Genomic DNA, 16,449 nt, shown 5'->3' with positions numbered 1-16,449 from the left:
TGCAGGCATGGAAATGAGTTAACACACAACTTTTTAACCTTTCTGGCCCAGAAAGTCACTATTTCCTTACTGATGTAGCGTAATACTCATACCTGCAATGTAAGGCTTTTGATGGAGAAAACAATAAAAATATTAGTTTTAGTTTTACTGTTTGCAACTAACATGCCTTAGAACTTAAGACAGATATAAATGAAAAAATGTCTATTTTAGATTTTAAAAAGCTACTCTGAAAACATTCTTTCCAAAGTGAAATTAAAAATGTCTATAATGGTTTTCAGTTATGCTAGTCATACAAGTGCCGTCTTTTGTATTTTGCTTGTTCAAAGAAGAAGGGATAAAATACTTAAAAGAGGAGACTATTTCTTATCACTTAAAGAAGGAGAATATTTCTTAGCACCTAGAACTATGTCTTTTATGTTTGTCAGGTGGGGAGAAGAAAGGGAAGAAATAACTAAAAGAACTGAAGACTTCATAAAGAAGAGAAATGGAGAAGACAAGCTGATTCTTGTTTAACTGCACTTGAACTTCTTATATGATGAAAAAAATGGGCAACTGTTTTAACAGATGCTGAAAAAGTAATTATTTCCCCCAAACTAATCTTTTATCATGTACCCTAACTGCAGATGGAGGACAATCAAAAGGACTGTTTTTTGAACTCTCTTGAAAATGTTCCACAGTAGCTTTTCTACAAATCGAAGAGTCTTTGCTTAAGGTGCAATCTGTTAGTGTAACAGGCCTAGAGACAGGATAGTTGATCTCACTGGACTGTCTGGATCTCCTTGCTTCAAAATGGTTTCACCTGTGGTTCCAAACATGATGGTCCCTAAGAAAATCAGCTTCTAATATCATTGAGACAACACTGAAGCCAGGAAGTCACATAGCTTTAGTCTTTATTTTTACATGACTGACATTATTCACAGAAAATGACAAGGGAAAAGTAAGGAATTTGTTAACTGTGCACATATACGACAGTGCTGCTAAAATCTCCTAAGAGATTGGTATTAACAGCATAACAACCTTCTAATAAAACTTAATGGCCAGCACAGAGATGTAAAATAAAAGTGATTCATCCTACAATTAGAGAAATCTGGATTTATTTAATGGTTAGCATAACTGATATAATCATAAATGTGCCTATAGAGAATAATTTTGGAATGATATTTGTGATAACATTTACAGTGTCTACACATGACCTGCTCACCAGCTTGTTATGCCAGAACACATTCTGTCTGGTTTTCACTAGCTTAAAAAACCCACCATAACCAATTTTAAACAAAGTTGCCACAGAAATTCGTCTTTCCTGTAAGTGGAGAGAGAGTGAGGAGTGATGGTTTTCCTGCAGGGTGCAGCACTAATTATTAACCTTAGCAAAGCAATATAACCAGTAGAGAGCTACTATAGAGCTAGCATGACTGATTTTCTATAGGAAAGCTATGCCAGATCTGATTAGAAGCTGTACAGTGTTCTTTTATGGTTGGTTTCCAGACACAAGTATCCTCAGCTGCACTCACTGTTACCCTTTTTGGATCCAAGAACCTTATCAAAGGCAGTCCAAAACCACTGTCGGTACATAGGCAAAATACTGAGTGCATGGCTTGTTTTAGGCAACTTCATAGTTGGCTCTTTCTGCAGACTTCATGTTTAACTCTTTGTTAACTCAGTGTGGCCAGAAGGAGATCTGCAGGACCTGGTGAGCAAAGGATTGATGGTTACAATCCGCAGATGTCTGTTTCCTCACATGGCATGGCTTCATTTTCATTCCTTTCAGTTTGTTTTGACCAGCACAAGATTTATGTGGGGGCATCAGATGTCAAAACAGACTCTTAGGCTAAGAGGCAGCTGCATAGCTTAAAGTCAGGAGCAAAGCAGTCCAAATCAGGCAAGAATAAAGGTGCCTTAATATTACCTTTTTGTCTTTTCTCCTCCATGTGAAAGGTTCAGCCAAATGTTCCTCAGAGTCCAGGAGCTCACCCATGGTAACCAAGGAAAAGAAATACAAACAAAAAGACACAATAAAATGCTTAAAAATAACTCTAAAACATTCCTAATCATTTCTAGAACACAGCATATACAAAATACGTTGTGGTGTTACAAAGGTTTTCTATTGGTACTTGCATAATACTCCAAAACTTAGTCACACAACAGATTTACTTTCATTACTTTTGTTTACTGTTTGAAAAATAAGACAACCAAATACAGGAAAAAACTTCTTCATAACCATAAATGGTGTAATGCAACATTTAACCAGTGTAAATTTGGGATTGTATCACCGTTAGACCAAGCAGAGGTTGTTTACTTAGCTTGTCTTTAAGTGTACCAGATAGGCATTATGCATTTAGGAATTCATAACAATATACTTCTAAGACTTAATTGCCACTGAATGAAATCAGTTTTGTGTTGATTTCACCAGCGTAAATGTAGTGTAATCCAGCTGTGAATCAGATCAATTCAGACAATGTTACAGTAAGACATTCTGGACAGATCATGTGCAAATTTAAATTATGGAGTATCTAAAATAAACTCCAATATATACTTGTTAAAGGAAAGATTACTTATTGTCTCTTTATGTCTTTCAGGTAGCTATTACTTTCAGTAATTATTATTTAATATTTATATTGTAATGGTGTCCAGAAGTCCCAATTCAAATCAAGATACAATCCACCATTCAAGTCACTACTTGAGCATTTAATAAGCAGAAGCACTTAGCCGGGGGGCCTTTCAGTCTAGCTCTTGGAAAAGTGGAAATGCACAAATGTAATGAACAACAGTATTAACAGGGAAAAGCAGCAATTAAACCCTGTTACTGTGAAAAACTGTATATACTTTGTTTAGACCACTGAACTCCTGAAAGGGACAAACAGAGGTGGCTGTTTCACCGACTGTTCTTTCAGTTTAGCTGCATGTTGTTGCAGTATTTATGAGCATTCCTGTTCAAATATAAAAATAGAAGTTTGAACGAGAGGAGTTTGGACTTGGTGTCTGCTGTGAAATCATGGTTTAAATTTTCAGTAGGATCAGTTGCATGGCCTCACTTGAAAGACTCATTATCTAACTCTGTGTTTTTTACTTTGTGCACTTAATCTGTAATTATTTGGTAACTGGGATACCAACACTGGGAATTAACGTTGCTGGGGACTCTGTTGAAGCTGTAATCGAAATACTCTCTTGATATTTATAGCACTTTTAAATCCCTGGGATAACTCCTGGTATTTTCTTAATTTGTATAGATAGTTGTATCTTGTCTGTATAACATCTTCAGGAGCTGTGATCTAGCTAGCTAGCTAAAGTTTCAGTAGTCTTTGACTAGGCTTTCATTTTTGATGGCTAAAACGGTAAGTGAAATAGTATCTCAGACTGAAACTAACATTACTACCGTAGATTAACCATGGGAGCAACAGTTGCTATAAATTTCCCACACCCATCTATCACCCTGCTGCATTAACAAATGCATTGGGCAATCTGCAGTAAACATTGCCACAGAACATTTTCACGTTTAAAAAGTTGTGATAATTCATGCATAAAAGAGGTGCCTGGAAGAGTTCATGATGGAAGACATCAGTCACAGACAGCCATTCGCATTAATTATGGTAAGGATACATTACTGCATATTAGGAACGATCAATTGTTCGCATGAGATAAAAAAATCAGTAATTTTATTATAGCACCAGTGTAGTGCACTACAGTGAGAAATTAAAAATCTGTTGTGAGTGGGGGTGAAGTTCTCATATTGGCCTTAGTCCAACGCTGACTCATTTGAAGAAAAATGGCTTATCTGAATGAGAAGAAATGGAAGTGATTTAATGTTTTGGGAAATACATATACATATATAATTTTGTTTTACAAACTCTGATGGTTGCATTTAATTTAGTTTAATTATTTAATCCTAGCCATAGATGTAGTCTCCAAAGAAGGCTGTATGTGAAAATAGAGAGATTTGTAGAAAAGTAAAGAAACAATGAGCAAGTATTATTACCCTAGTAAAAATGCATGCTTATTTTCTGTATCTGCATACAAATTGGATACTTGAACACACAATTCCCATACACAGAGAAGAAGTTTTAAATAAAGAACAGTATTGTTAAATGTAGTGGACTTTTACAAATGTGATCAACAGTATGTTTTGCTCCTAAAGATTAAAGCTTCTTCATCCAAAGCCCTGTAAGAAACTGGATGAAGCAAATGATGGTCCTGAACAGGAAATATCAACTGGAGTTACTTTCAGGGACTGGTTAGAGTTTAAAGGACTTTTCACATCTAGTTGTATGCTAAAATCAGTGGCAGGTCATCACTAACCTGACATAACATTTTCCTTTGCTGTTCAATGGCTCATGTAAAATGGCATTTTTTAGCATTTTTTTCATCTCTCAGTAAACAGATTACCATAATAAAATGATATCATAATAACTATCCCACCTGAGCTGGTGGCAGTCCCAGCAGAGGAGCCAGGGATTAAACAGGCATGAAGATAAAACTACCTCTGTTTTAGACATTGTCTCTGTGGAACACAATTAAGGAGCATAAGGTGAGCAGCATGTAGAAATCCACCCTGCTGTCAGCTTTGTGTGCCGTTTTGTGGCTGAGCAGAACTCCAGGCTCCAGGACAGTTAAAATGGCATATTGTGTACACAATAGGTTATCAAATACTCATTTCAAACAATCAAGGAAATTAAACAGAAAAACATTTCCATCAACATACTGTCATGATCCAACAAACACCAATACCCAAGTCGTGTGACCTACAGTAAACCCACTGTTTGCTTTTCAAACGTATTTGCGCGTGACTGTGTTACAGCTAACAGCATTTTCGGTACCATCGTCTTGTACCGAGGGTGTTGAAATACTCGGAGAGGAAACACAGCCGTATGCCGGGGTTTCTGTGAAACGGTGTGACCATGTATGCGGCACTGTTTTACTTGTTGTTTGGATCGCCATTTAATATCACGTATCGTAATATCAGTTAATATCATCATGTCTGGGTGGAGGTTGTTAGTTTTCCCCGCGATGTGCTGGTTTCCGCAGATCCCGATAACCGAAACGCCGGGAGCGCCAGGTGCAGCCCGGCAGCGCCCAGGGTGGCCGCGGACACCGGGCAGCCAACAGCCGTGCCGTGCCAAGCGCAGCGGTCCATCGTTCGGGGCTGAATGCGCCCAGGCAGCCAACGCGCCCCTGCAGAAGGCAAGCTGCGCCAACACCGCGCGGGAAAACCAGCGACGCCCGCTCCCTGCTGCGTTACCGGGCCGGGAAGGGCCTCCCCAGCCGCGCCGGCCCCATCCCAGCCCCCGGAGTGGGCCGCACGTCAGGCGGAGGCGCGAGGTCCCGTTCTGCGGCCGCTGGACGCGTCCCCGCCGCAGCGCCCCCGCCCCGGCCCCGGCCCCGGCCCCGGCCCCCGCTCGGCTCGGCCCCGCCTCAGCGGCCCCGGCCGCCCCGCGCCCTCACTGCCCCGGCCCCGCCCTGCAGTCCCGGCCCCAGCCCCCGGCCCCACCGCGCCCCATTCCTCCACAACCCGCTCCCGCCCCCTGCCGAGCCCGATTGGACGCGGCGGCCCGTCTCTCATGACGCCCCTGGCTCGCGATTGGCTGCAGCGCGGCATCCCGCTCTCAGCCCCACACCGGTGGCGGGGGAGGGGAGGCCCGCGGGAGCCGGCGGCGGCGGCGTAGCCCGCCCGTCCCCTTCCCCCTCCCGCCGCGGCCTGTGGGGGCGCGGGCGCCGCGCCTCCTGGTCCCGCTCCCGCCTCCGCCCGGTCCCGACCCAGCTCCCGCTCCGCCCGCCGCCGCTGCGGTGCCTCCCCCGGCCTGGGCGGCAGTGCGCGGCGCCGGCAGCCGCAGGGGCGCGGCGTCGTCCCCCCGGTTACGCCCCTCTGCTCCCCATCGCGCGTCCCCGCCGGGGCATTGCCCTCGCCACAGCTCCGCCGCCTCCCCGGACCCCCTGCTGCCCAGGCCGGGGAGGGGGGGCGGGAGGCTGAAGCGGCGGGAGAAGAGGGAAGTGTGCGAAAGGAGGCGGGGAGAGAGGGCGGCGGCGGCGGCGGGCGGGCAGGTGAGGCTGGCAGCCATCCCGCTCCCCTCCTGCCCTTGGCGGCGGCGGGGGCGTGCGGGGCGGCGGCCGCGCTCGGTCGGCGCGGCCGCGGGTGAGGAGCTGGCGGCGGAGCGGCGGCGCCGGGGACGCAGGCCGGCGGGCGAGGCCGCGCCGCCGGGGCCGGCCGGGTGGCGGGGGGCGCTGCGGTCTCGCCGCCGGGCGTCGCTCCTGCCGGGCGGGGCCGGCGCGGCTGGGGGCCGCCCGCGGGGCAGAGCGGGGCGTGGCCGGCGGTGCGGGAGGGGCCCGGCGCCGCCACCGCCCTCCCCACGCGCGCACGCACGTCGCACGCGCCGCGCCCGCCCCCGTGCCCGGTGAAAGCTGTTGCATTTCTCCCCCCGCCCGGCGCTCGCCGCACTCCTCTGCCCCTTCCCCTTCGAACGGGAGGAAACTCGGTGGGCTCTAGCGCGTCCCCGCGGGGCCGGAGGAAGCCCCGGCTGCCGGAGCGGCGCGGCGCGCCCGACAGACAAGGTAAATCGAACGGGGACGGCTCGGGGAGCAGCGGCGGCAGCAACGGCAAAACCCTCCCTCTGCTGAAGGGGGTGGGGAAGGAGGAAGGAGTTCACGCTTCATCTCGATATCCTGTTTTTGGCCTTTATATTTCTGTGTTTTCCGCCTCGCGTAGGGTAGCTGCCCTTTGTGTTTCCCCCTCTCTGGTCGAAATGCCGTGGGCATGAGCGTGGCCGCTGGTCGCGTGGAGGCTGAGGAAGGCGTCGGGGGGGACCGAAAGTTCTTGAGTTCCTCGGGCACAGAAGTTTCTTTGTTCGGCTGGAGAAGGTACTGAACTGAAGCTGCTCGACACCGTGATTCTGCCGCTTCAGCTCCTTCCTCCCCGAAACGATTGCTAGCCCTGCGAGTGTAATTAACTTCTCGGGAAATAAGAAAGTCCTAGAGGAGGTAGTAATCTTTTATTTAATCGAAAGATCTCGAGGCTTGGTGCTGCCCGTGTCTGCCTTTGCTTGTCTGTCACCTTGTTTACTGGAATGTCGGTTAACGTCTGGCCGGGCTTCTGGAAGATAGCTGTTAAATTGCTGTATAAAAACGTGCCCTCGTAGTCCTCTGTAATTGCTTGTGTCAGTTTTTCCCCTCGACTGCTGCCGCCACCTCTTCCTCCCCTCCGCCCCCTCTCTGTCCTCAAGATGACGAATTGGACTGCATATTTTTCAGCTTGTATAGCAGAGGTCTGTATTGCGTCTTGATCCTTGAAAAGTTTATGTTAAGAACCTCAGGGGTTTTTTTTTTTTGAAAAAGTCTGACTTTTTAAAAGTGTGTGCAGTTGAACATACAAGTTTATGTAGCCTTGTTTGGTTTTGATGACTACTTTCTCCTTTATTGTTTTTGAAAGGAGTCCCGTTTGAAGCTGTTGGAGGGAAAACAAGACGTGAAGTTTTGGTGTAAGGTTTTGTACTGCTGGTGTCTGTTAAGTTATGCCAACTAACTAGTTGCATGTAGTGAAAGCAGTATTGCTCACCACCAGATGCATTTCACATACCTCAAAGAGGCAGTTATTGCTTAGTTCTTTCATGAAGGCAAGGAATTTCTCGTAGTATGAATGTTCAAAATGAGCTAGAAGCCATAGCTCTGTACTGGCTTATCTAAATTTTTGTTCCTGTTTGTCCAACTGGAAAGGAGCATGCTGGTTAGATAGGATGTGTGTGCTTCGGTCTCTCGGGTGTCTGAGATGTGTTGGTATTTGTGAGGCTTGGACAAAGTAATTTCTGCACAAAATTTAAAATACTCCCAACTATATAGTTCTTTAACAGCATCAAGTCATGTAGTGTTTGAGGGAAAAGTTACTAATCCAACTCCATCTGTTTTGGTATGCCGTGAGGAAAAATGTTAACATTTAGCTGACCTGAAGTGGCTTTTATGGCAGATCACAAGGAAGTGTTTTGGCTTGCAATTTATAGACCTACCTTTCCAGGCGGCAGTAAGGGTTATTCTTGGGCATCAGAAAGCGCTGAACAAAATAAATGGCAGTGAACTTTGGTTTCCTTATATGGCTGATGCTTGGCAGAAAAGCAATGAGGTCTAAATAGAGTAATCCTTTTACAAAGAGCCATCACTCTCCAAAGCAGTGTTTCAGCCCCAATAATGACTTGAGATTCTTGGGGGGGGGGGGGGGGGGGGGGGCGGGGAGGGGGCAGGGGCGGGGGTTGTAGCAGTGCATGACAAATTTAGTTGTAAACCACTGTGTTGGTAATGCATGCAATTTTGTTTCTTTTCAGACCTTTTGTGTTTCTCATGATGCACTTGATATTTTTCAATGCCATGTGGAAGAATAGATCCTTGTAGTGGAGCCACAACTTTTTACGTTAGTGTTTTGTCACCATGGTAGCTATAGATAAGGCCCTTTTTAATGAGGAAAGTGTAATTCAGTACAGCTTATAGTTAATCATTATATCGTAGAATGCCATTCATATTGTTAACATAGTTTAGGAGTTATCAAGAAGTGTATTCTTTCTTGAGATCATCAGTCTCAACTAAAAATCAGTCTGACACTGATAATTCATGTTGTGAGTTATGTAAGTATACACATGGTAGCTCATGTTGCTTGACACAACACTTTCATAGGTACGTGTCGATGGCTTGGGGAAACATTATTTTGGCCTGGCTGTGTCTTGCTTAGGCATTAAATTAAAATGAAGTAAACATCAGTAATTTTAGGTTGGTATGCTTACAGTCAGAGAGCTGTAAGTTACAGCATACGTCATACAATGGAATATGATTTTCATTAGGATAATTATCATATTAGTAAAAATATGAATAGATTTGTCTGATGAATAAGCTGCCCAGTAGATAATGTTTGGTATAAATGTAGTGCTCTTACAGGGCACATCACATTTGTATGGAATTGAGGGGGCTCTGCAGAGAATTTATTATTAATTGAAAGTTGCATAGTGTGTTAAGCTGGTGGTGTAAGAAAACAGTGTTACAAATTGTCATCAGTGAAATTCTTTCTGAGTCTGTAGTCCCAAGGATAAAGAGCCATGGTTGGAACATCAAAGCGAAGGAGAGGCTTGCACAGATGTAACATACATTATACGTAGCATGTTAGCAGTAGTTTCTAGAAATAGAAGGGGATGGGAGCAAATTCCTCAACTCAGCTTTCCTGTAGGGGTGTAATGAATCAATCACTGGCAGTCCGCTTTGTTTTCTTGTTTTGTTTTTGTCCTTCCTGCTCCCCAGCAAAAAGGAAAATCTTCTAGGGAAAATGTTATGTAAAGATCAAATGGTTGATATGTCATCTCTTCAGCAGATCTCCCTATAGAATAACCTGATCTGCTAAAGGATGGTCTGGCATTTACTACACATAGAGGAATTACAAATCTAACCTTTTCTGAATGCATAACTAGTTGAGTTGACAGAAAAGCTACTGTTATGGATATGAAAAAAGTAGACACTATTCCTATGTAAGCATGCAAATGTTGATGGTGACAGTTGGTGTAGGTGGTTAAATGTGAAAAATGTGGAAAACAAAGATTTAGAAACATCACCATTTTGCCTTGTGAGCTTTTGAGTAAGTAAAATGATGTCAGAAAACACTTTTCAAATTGGAATGAAAACATTGCAGGTACAATATTTATCAGTTTCTGTAGTAAGTAATCTATAGATACACCCTACACACCCCTCCGTTCAGAAGGTGCAGTGTCTTTTGGTAACCTTTTACGTTGCTAGCTTAGTGTCTTGGAACAGCTGTGCAGGCCAATGCACACTTGTGAGGTATAGGTTATGTCTTCTATAACTTCCAAAAGTGTAATTGACTTCGGGAGTTTTGCATAATGTTTTGAATGCATAGGGGTTATCTTTTTGTTCGTGCTGTGGGTAACTTGTGAACAATTCTGTGGTGAGTCACATGACAGACTCTGGTCCATTTCTGGACAAGAAGTACTTCTTTGGTGGGATGAGGGCTTGTGAAAGCGTGTAATACGGATTTCATGCAGTCCTTACAGTTCTCTTCATCTCTTGGGGAGCAGCTGCAGTGTACCACTGCAGTTTCCAGCTGTGAAGGTGACATGCAGAACCCACTGTATCAGCACAGCTGGCATGCTTGTCTCCTGCTGAGTAAATATTGGTAAAAATTAGTGGGCCTAAACAACACTGCCTAGTGCACTTTAGCAATAATTAATTATTAAGCAGTTCTGTTGAGTTTAAGATTATAAGAGGACAGGTAATCGAGAGATAAACTTGACTGCTTTAATGACAGGCTGGGTATAGTTGTTTTTGAAGGATTGTTTTAAAAATTCCTTTATTGAACTACTTCTTTATTTCTAATTAATACAGTATTCATGTATTGTGAGTAAAACCTTATAAATGTTAAGGTTTGAAAGTAAGGATGCTGATTTAGGAGAGATCTATAAATCTCATCTGCCTAAGAAAAATGAAAATGTGAAGATTGCTATGCTGGAATTGGTAGTATTTATATTATATAGTAGCCTTTGGATAACTCTACTTGTCCTGCTGTGTAACCTCATTAGTTACTAGTTCTTTTAAAGATACTTGTTTCTCTGATGCCCAAATTTCAATATGGCTATTTGGCTTATTGCTCTGTTTAGTTACACCTGTACTTCCCCTGAAGGTAATACAGAAGCATGATGTTGCAACACTAATTGCACCTTCCACCTTTTAAAATACATCCTGACTTTGTATAATAGAGAAATAAAGTTAAACAAACCTCTTCATTGTGTCTGAATTACACCAGACTGAAGTGTACTTACACTGGAGAACATCAGCATTGTGACTAGCTTCTCTAGGGTAGTTTAAGTCAAAAAGTAGGCTAGTTCTTTCTGTATCTGGAACTAATTTGTAGATGACTTGATACCAAGCGATCATTATACATAGGAACAAAAAGTGATGATTGAGCGGAGTCCGAGGACAATGTGAGTGATCATGGCTGCTGTGGCTGTCCTGGAGGTTGTAATAAGATCAGAAGGTAGCTAAGCCTTCGGAGATTCTTTCATTTGAAGGCTTGATCTTATTAGATAAGATATTATGTACTCTTCTCCCCTTTTTGTCCACTTCAGTAGCAATGAATGGGATGGTCGTACTGTTCTATTTTTTGGCATGGCCAGGAAAACATTAGATAACAAGATTTGTACATAAATCTGATTAGGTCGGTGGGGGAATGCTTTGTGCCTTGACTACTTATGATAGTAAGGACAACTGCTGTCCCTGTAAGAGAAAACTTACCAGAAAGAGGGTAAGTGATTCCAAAATGCGTGACTTTTTTCATAGCTCTCATTTTTTAAATAGCGAATATTATACACTCTTGTATCTTTTGTAAATAAAGTATGGTTTCTCAAACTTCTGTTTCACACTTCTGTAATTTAATTCTGCAAGCATAAGGTTATATTATGTATGCAAAGTAAAACAACTGCTAAAAACAAACATTCTTTTAAGATTCCCTTACTTAGATGCACATTGTGAGAATAGTAACTGCTAGAAACTGTAGGTCAGTATCTTCAGAGTGATCAGTTTGGAATTCAATGGGTGCATGAGCTCCCTTTCAAAAAAAAAAAAGTCTAAGTACACTGAATTCTCCAAGTTTGTATAGTCCAATACATACAGTGTTGTGCTTCATGTCTCGTAGACCCTGTCATGAAGTTGGCTGGGGAGGAATAAACATAGATAGATAGGTAATGGTCCAAGTAGTGAATTTTCTGACTATTCTGGACTATCACACCCTTCCAATGGGAGAGACTGCACCTGTTGGTGTAGGTATTTCCTTTCTAGGAATGAACAAGTAGGAAGGAAATACTTGTTCGAGGAGTGCTGAGTTTTATGTTCTCTTGAACTTAATATTGCACTCGTGAAGTAGATGGTTGGGGGTATAATTGTCTTCCTGTGAGCTCTTAGCACTCAGTGGCTACTTCTTGTGTCAGTTGTCTGGGGCTATCTTTCGGAGCAGAAGCAGCTTTAAAGTGGTTTGAAGTGTTAGTAAAAGTTACAAATACTGGAAATAAAACACTTGTAATTTTACCCTTAATTTGGAAGGGTGATATCTCCCTGTGAGGTAGCCAGGGCCTTATTCTCCTTGGTGGGGAAAGCTCCAGTGTTAATAATTAAATCAAAAATATTTGAAATTCTGTTAGTATTTTACAGGTAGCAGCAGAACAGTGGTCTTGGTGTCTGAAGGTGCTGTGCTTTGAGTTTCACTGCTGCCTTAGGAGCCTACTCATCAGCTTTCAACTTGAGTTGGCATGAGAAGTTCCTGAAGTAGCTGCACAGGGGGCTCTGTCTTCCCGGGTGGTTCTGGAAGAAAAAAATTCATGTTCTTCCATAGTCTGCTGTCCCATAATGTGGGTTTTAAGTTTAGTGTAGTTGCAGAAATTTCTTCATCCTTCCTTGTTACTCAAAATCATAACCAAGAAGACTCTCTAAACCAAATGATAGTTTAAAAAGCCGACATTGGTTTACTGCAGCGCTGGGTGACGAAGGATTTTTTCCTCCTAATATACACACCAAGCTACTCTAGGGTACACAACAGAGTATTTGCATATTCATAGTACATAGCATATTCATTGTCATTCACACACAGGATTGGTTACACGTTTCTGGTTTCTAATGTAAATCAGTATGCATCCTCAGACAGCACCACTGAAGCTTTTTGTGAGCTAGTGTAGTCCCCAAATGGGGTGTTGCCCTCTGTCAGGGGACTATTTGAGTCGGAGGTCCTGACTTCCCACTGCTACAACCACAATTACTTCTGTCATACTTTAAACTAATTTTCTGTTGTTTGTGGATTGCAACGCTATCAGCTGGTCTCCTCTTAGGGCCAGAACTTCCTCGCTTGAAGGCTTCTTTTGCATAACACAGGTGTTCTTTTCACCATCTTTTTTTTTTGTTTTCCAACCTCGTGACATCAGCAAAAGGTGTGTGTGTATATGTGGGGCTTGTTTCCTCTAAGTAAATTGCTTAAGTCTTTGGTATCAGGTTCAGCCTTCCAAAATAACTGTGGATGTCATCTTAAGCGTTTGGGTGGTGGAAAGTGTTTCTAGGCTTGTCTGGAAAACTTCTGGTAGGCTGCTTAGGAACTTTTTGAAAACTTGTGGCTTTTCTCCCCACATGTGACTGTAGTCATCCTGGCATTACCTTCCTTGAGGGGAAAAAATGATTGTTTAGAAGAACAACTCAGTTGTCGGCAATTTGATCCAATTACTGCAGGTCTTCTGTCTTTACTTTACAGGTAACCCTGAGGATAAGATGGAGGTTTATATTTGAAACTGGATATTAGAGAACTCTTAAATAATGATGCTAATGCAAATTATAGGGGTTTTTCCCCTCTGTGGAAGCATTATGCTTAATATTCTGTGCTTATGCACGCTTGTGGCAAAAACAAAAAAACTCGACTGCAGAAGTATTTACAAGGTTGAGGTCTGTATTTTCTTTAAAAATAAACCAAAAAGTATGGTAGTGTAGCGGTCTAAATGTTTCGTGACTTAAATGCTGTGTAAATACTTGCTTTCCATGCTCATGCTACAGAGTATAATATGGAGGTGTTGAATTTATTTATTTTCCACTGTGGCCTGCGAGGTAGGTGTACCTGAAGGAGTACGTGTACGTGAGGGAGGAGACGAATGTGCAGGCAGCTGTTGATGTGCACTTGATAATCCTGCTGCTGGTACGTTTGCTTGCTGTGGCAAGTTAGTCTCTGGTGACCTGGAATGTCAGCTTGATAGTTAGCTCCTTTTAGGAGAACATGCTCATTTTGGGTTACTTCTGGTCACATAATCACATGTGATGTTAACCCTGAAGCTGCAGATCATTTAATTTCTGAGGTATTCTATATTTTTGGGGGGTTGGCAATAAACTTTATCACTGAGGGAGAAAAATCTCAAAAGTTCACATCTTTCTGATTCATAGCTATCCAGCCTTTATACCATTTGTTTCAGTTGTGCTTTATTAAGCTTATCCAAGGTGATTTATTGTAAGTAATTAATGAATTCTTTAGTAGATCTCTTTCTGGGAGGAATTACAGGTGGAGTGTAGAATGCTAGAAAATAGTATTTGGAGCAAGCCTAGAATTTTACTTGTAAGGTCACTTTTGTTGGTTCACATATGGGTGTAGGCAAACTATTAAAAACAAGGTAACAATCAAGTAAGGACTCTACCAAGAGGAGAAAAAGATGATTAAACTTGTGTGTTTCCATCTTTGCTGGGAGTGTGACAGGAAGGGAAAATAAATTTGAACTCTGAATTTGGCAAGCTGTCTGGCTCTGATTCTGATGGATAAGATCAGAAATGTTGATACGGGGGAGGGAGAAACTATGAGAGCATTACTGTTATACTATACTATTGTTTAACTATGGTGCATCTTATTTGTGTCTTTTAGGAGACTTCTTTTTTCTGAACAACATTTTGTGAGGGAGGGAGCTTTCTGTGGGTATTAGGAAATAGTGTGCTTCCAGTGCATTATTCTTTCTTAATCTAGACATTAATGCTTTGGATCCAGTACCAGAGATTACATCTAAATAAGTGAAAATATAAACAGTACAAGTACTAGAAAAGCAAGATAGACTTAACATGGATTTTAATAGACTTGGGTTAGAATAATTTACTCATCTTAGTCATCTGGGTAGGCTCCTCTGTTTTTCAGGAGCACTTACTTTAAATGTCTTGCTTTACTGAAGCAAAGCAGGAAGTGCTGAGGATCATGGCATTCCTGTGTGTTTTTTGCATTGCTACTTACTAGAGAAAGACAGTGGAACAGACAGACATTTCTGTGGGATTTTCCTGTGGGAAATCTGTGGGATCCGTGGGAGAGATACTGTCAGATTTTCAAATGTCCTGTAGTCTTTCATGATGTTAGCGCTACTGAATTGGTTTTGCAAGCAGTCGGCTGTGATGCTGCGAAGGAAAGAGTGTGGCCCTGTCAATGGAGCAGATTAAAAGAAGCTGTTAGGGGATGGAAGAGAGATGTGTCTTTACTCAATTTTTTTTTTTCCTCAGCCTCTTTCTTACTTCTCTTCTCCCTCTACATAAAGCAACTGATCAAGAACCAACAAATTGCTCCTTAAACTTTAAAAAATTGTGTTTGCTTTCTCTCATCTGCCCCAGATGGAGTGCCAATTTCCACTGAATTCAAATACATATTTGCTCATTTTAGATCCATAGATCACCATCATTCCGTTTTGTTGAGTCCTGTGAAAGTTTTAAATTTCCACTTCAAGAGGATGAAATATCTACAGGGGAATAACCTTCACTCAAAATCAGATTGTTACTCATTTTCCCCAAATGTGTATTAACTTGCTTTTAATTTTTGAAAAGTCTGAAGGGAAGTATGCATTGGACAATTCAAATTATTTGAAATCACAGTTACGAAATTTTCTGAAATTCTGACATTGAGCTATTCAATTCTGTTTTCCTATTCTGAGAAAGAGGCTGACATGTTAATAGCAAATCAGCACAGCACTGTCCCACTTTTAACTTCAGTAGTGTCAAAGTAGTATTGTCTCTTTTTTTTTTTTTTTTTCCTTGCTAGAAAGGATGTCAGGAGTTAACTAACACTTTAAGCTATTATTAAATCAACTTTGAATTCAATTTTGAGACTATAATTTGCACTGTGATGGGAGGGAAGAATCTTAGTTCTACTTAAATATTCTGTCACGTGAAAAACTTATTTTTTACTTTAGATAGTGAATTATCATCTATGGAGATGTCATAAAAGGAGCAGTTAGGTCAGGTCACCTAAAGAATTGCCACCAAGGAGTTTAAGTGAAACAGGTTTAATACGAAGTTGTGGAAATGTGACTGCACAAGATTCAGTGGTAAGGGTCACTCTGTTACTTATTACATGGAGTAAATACAGAGAGAAATTAAGTTGACATCATAGAATCATTTAGGTTGGTAAAGACCTCTGAGATCACCAAGTCCAGCTGTTAACCCAGGACTGCCAAGTCCGTCACCAAACCATGTCACTAAGCACCACATCTGCATGCTTTTTAAATACCTGTAGGGATGGTGATTCCAGCACCTCCCTGGGCAGCCTGTTCCAATGCTTGACCACCCTTTCAGTAAAGATTTTTTTCCTGCTACCCAACCTAAACCTGCCATGGCACAATTTGAGGCCATTGTCTCTTGTCCTGTTGCTTGTTACCTGGGAGAAGAGACTGACCCCCACCTGCCTACAGCCTCCTCTCAGGCAGTTGTAGAAAGTGATAGGGTCCCCCATGAGACTCCTTTTCTCCAGTCTAAGCAATTCCAGTTCCCTCAGCTGCTTCTGGTAAGACTTACTGTGTAGACCTTTCAGCAACTTTGTGGCTGGACATGCTTCATCACCTCTGCATCCCTCCTGTAGTGAGGGGCCGCCAAATAAAGTCAGAATACAGTTGGAAACAGTTTATAGAGATCAAAGGTATAAAAGGGTAAAGGAGATCCTCC

The 16,449-nt window shown here is 42.6% G+C and overlaps 1 protein-coding gene and 1 long non-coding RNA gene across 6 annotated transcripts in view; one reads left to right on the top strand and one right to left on the bottom strand.

Moving 5' to 3' along the window:
• Window positions 1-1,077: 1,077 nt before the first annotated feature.
• LOC130142447 (uncharacterized) lies at window positions 1,078-5,369 on the bottom strand. The gene is made up of 2 exons (XR_008819406.1): window positions 1,907-5,369; window positions 1,078-1,687 (listed from the first exon to the last, which is right to left on the bottom strand). It is a non-coding gene; the product is annotated as an uncharacterized LOC130142447 (long non-coding RNA).
• Window positions 5,370-5,680: 311 nt separating this feature from the next.
• ERBIN (erbb2 interacting protein) overlaps window positions 5,681-16,449 on the top strand; it is a 122,729-nt gene continuing 111,960 nt past the window's right edge. For 2 of the 5 annotated variants that reach the window (XM_056324363.1, XM_056324366.1), the window contains exons 1-2: window positions 6,346-6,540; window positions 6,695-6,966. The gene's annotated coding sequence lies outside the window, so the exon portion shown is untranslated. Of the gene's footprint in view, window positions 6,034-6,345; window positions 6,541-6,694; window positions 6,967-16,449 lie in introns of those variants that run through there. The other 3 variants (XM_056324367.1, XM_056324368.1, XM_056324365.1) reach the window with 3 other exon arrangements.

This window comes from Falco biarmicus, chromosome Z (assembly GCF_023638135.1).
Source record: "Falco biarmicus isolate bFalBia1 chromosome Z, bFalBia1.pri, whole genome shotgun sequence".
NCBI lineage: Eukaryota > Metazoa > Chordata > Aves > Falconiformes > Falconidae > Falco > Falco biarmicus.
The sequence above is the reverse complement of the archived record's forward strand: the minus strand, read 5'-3'. Positions and strand labels throughout refer to the sequence as shown.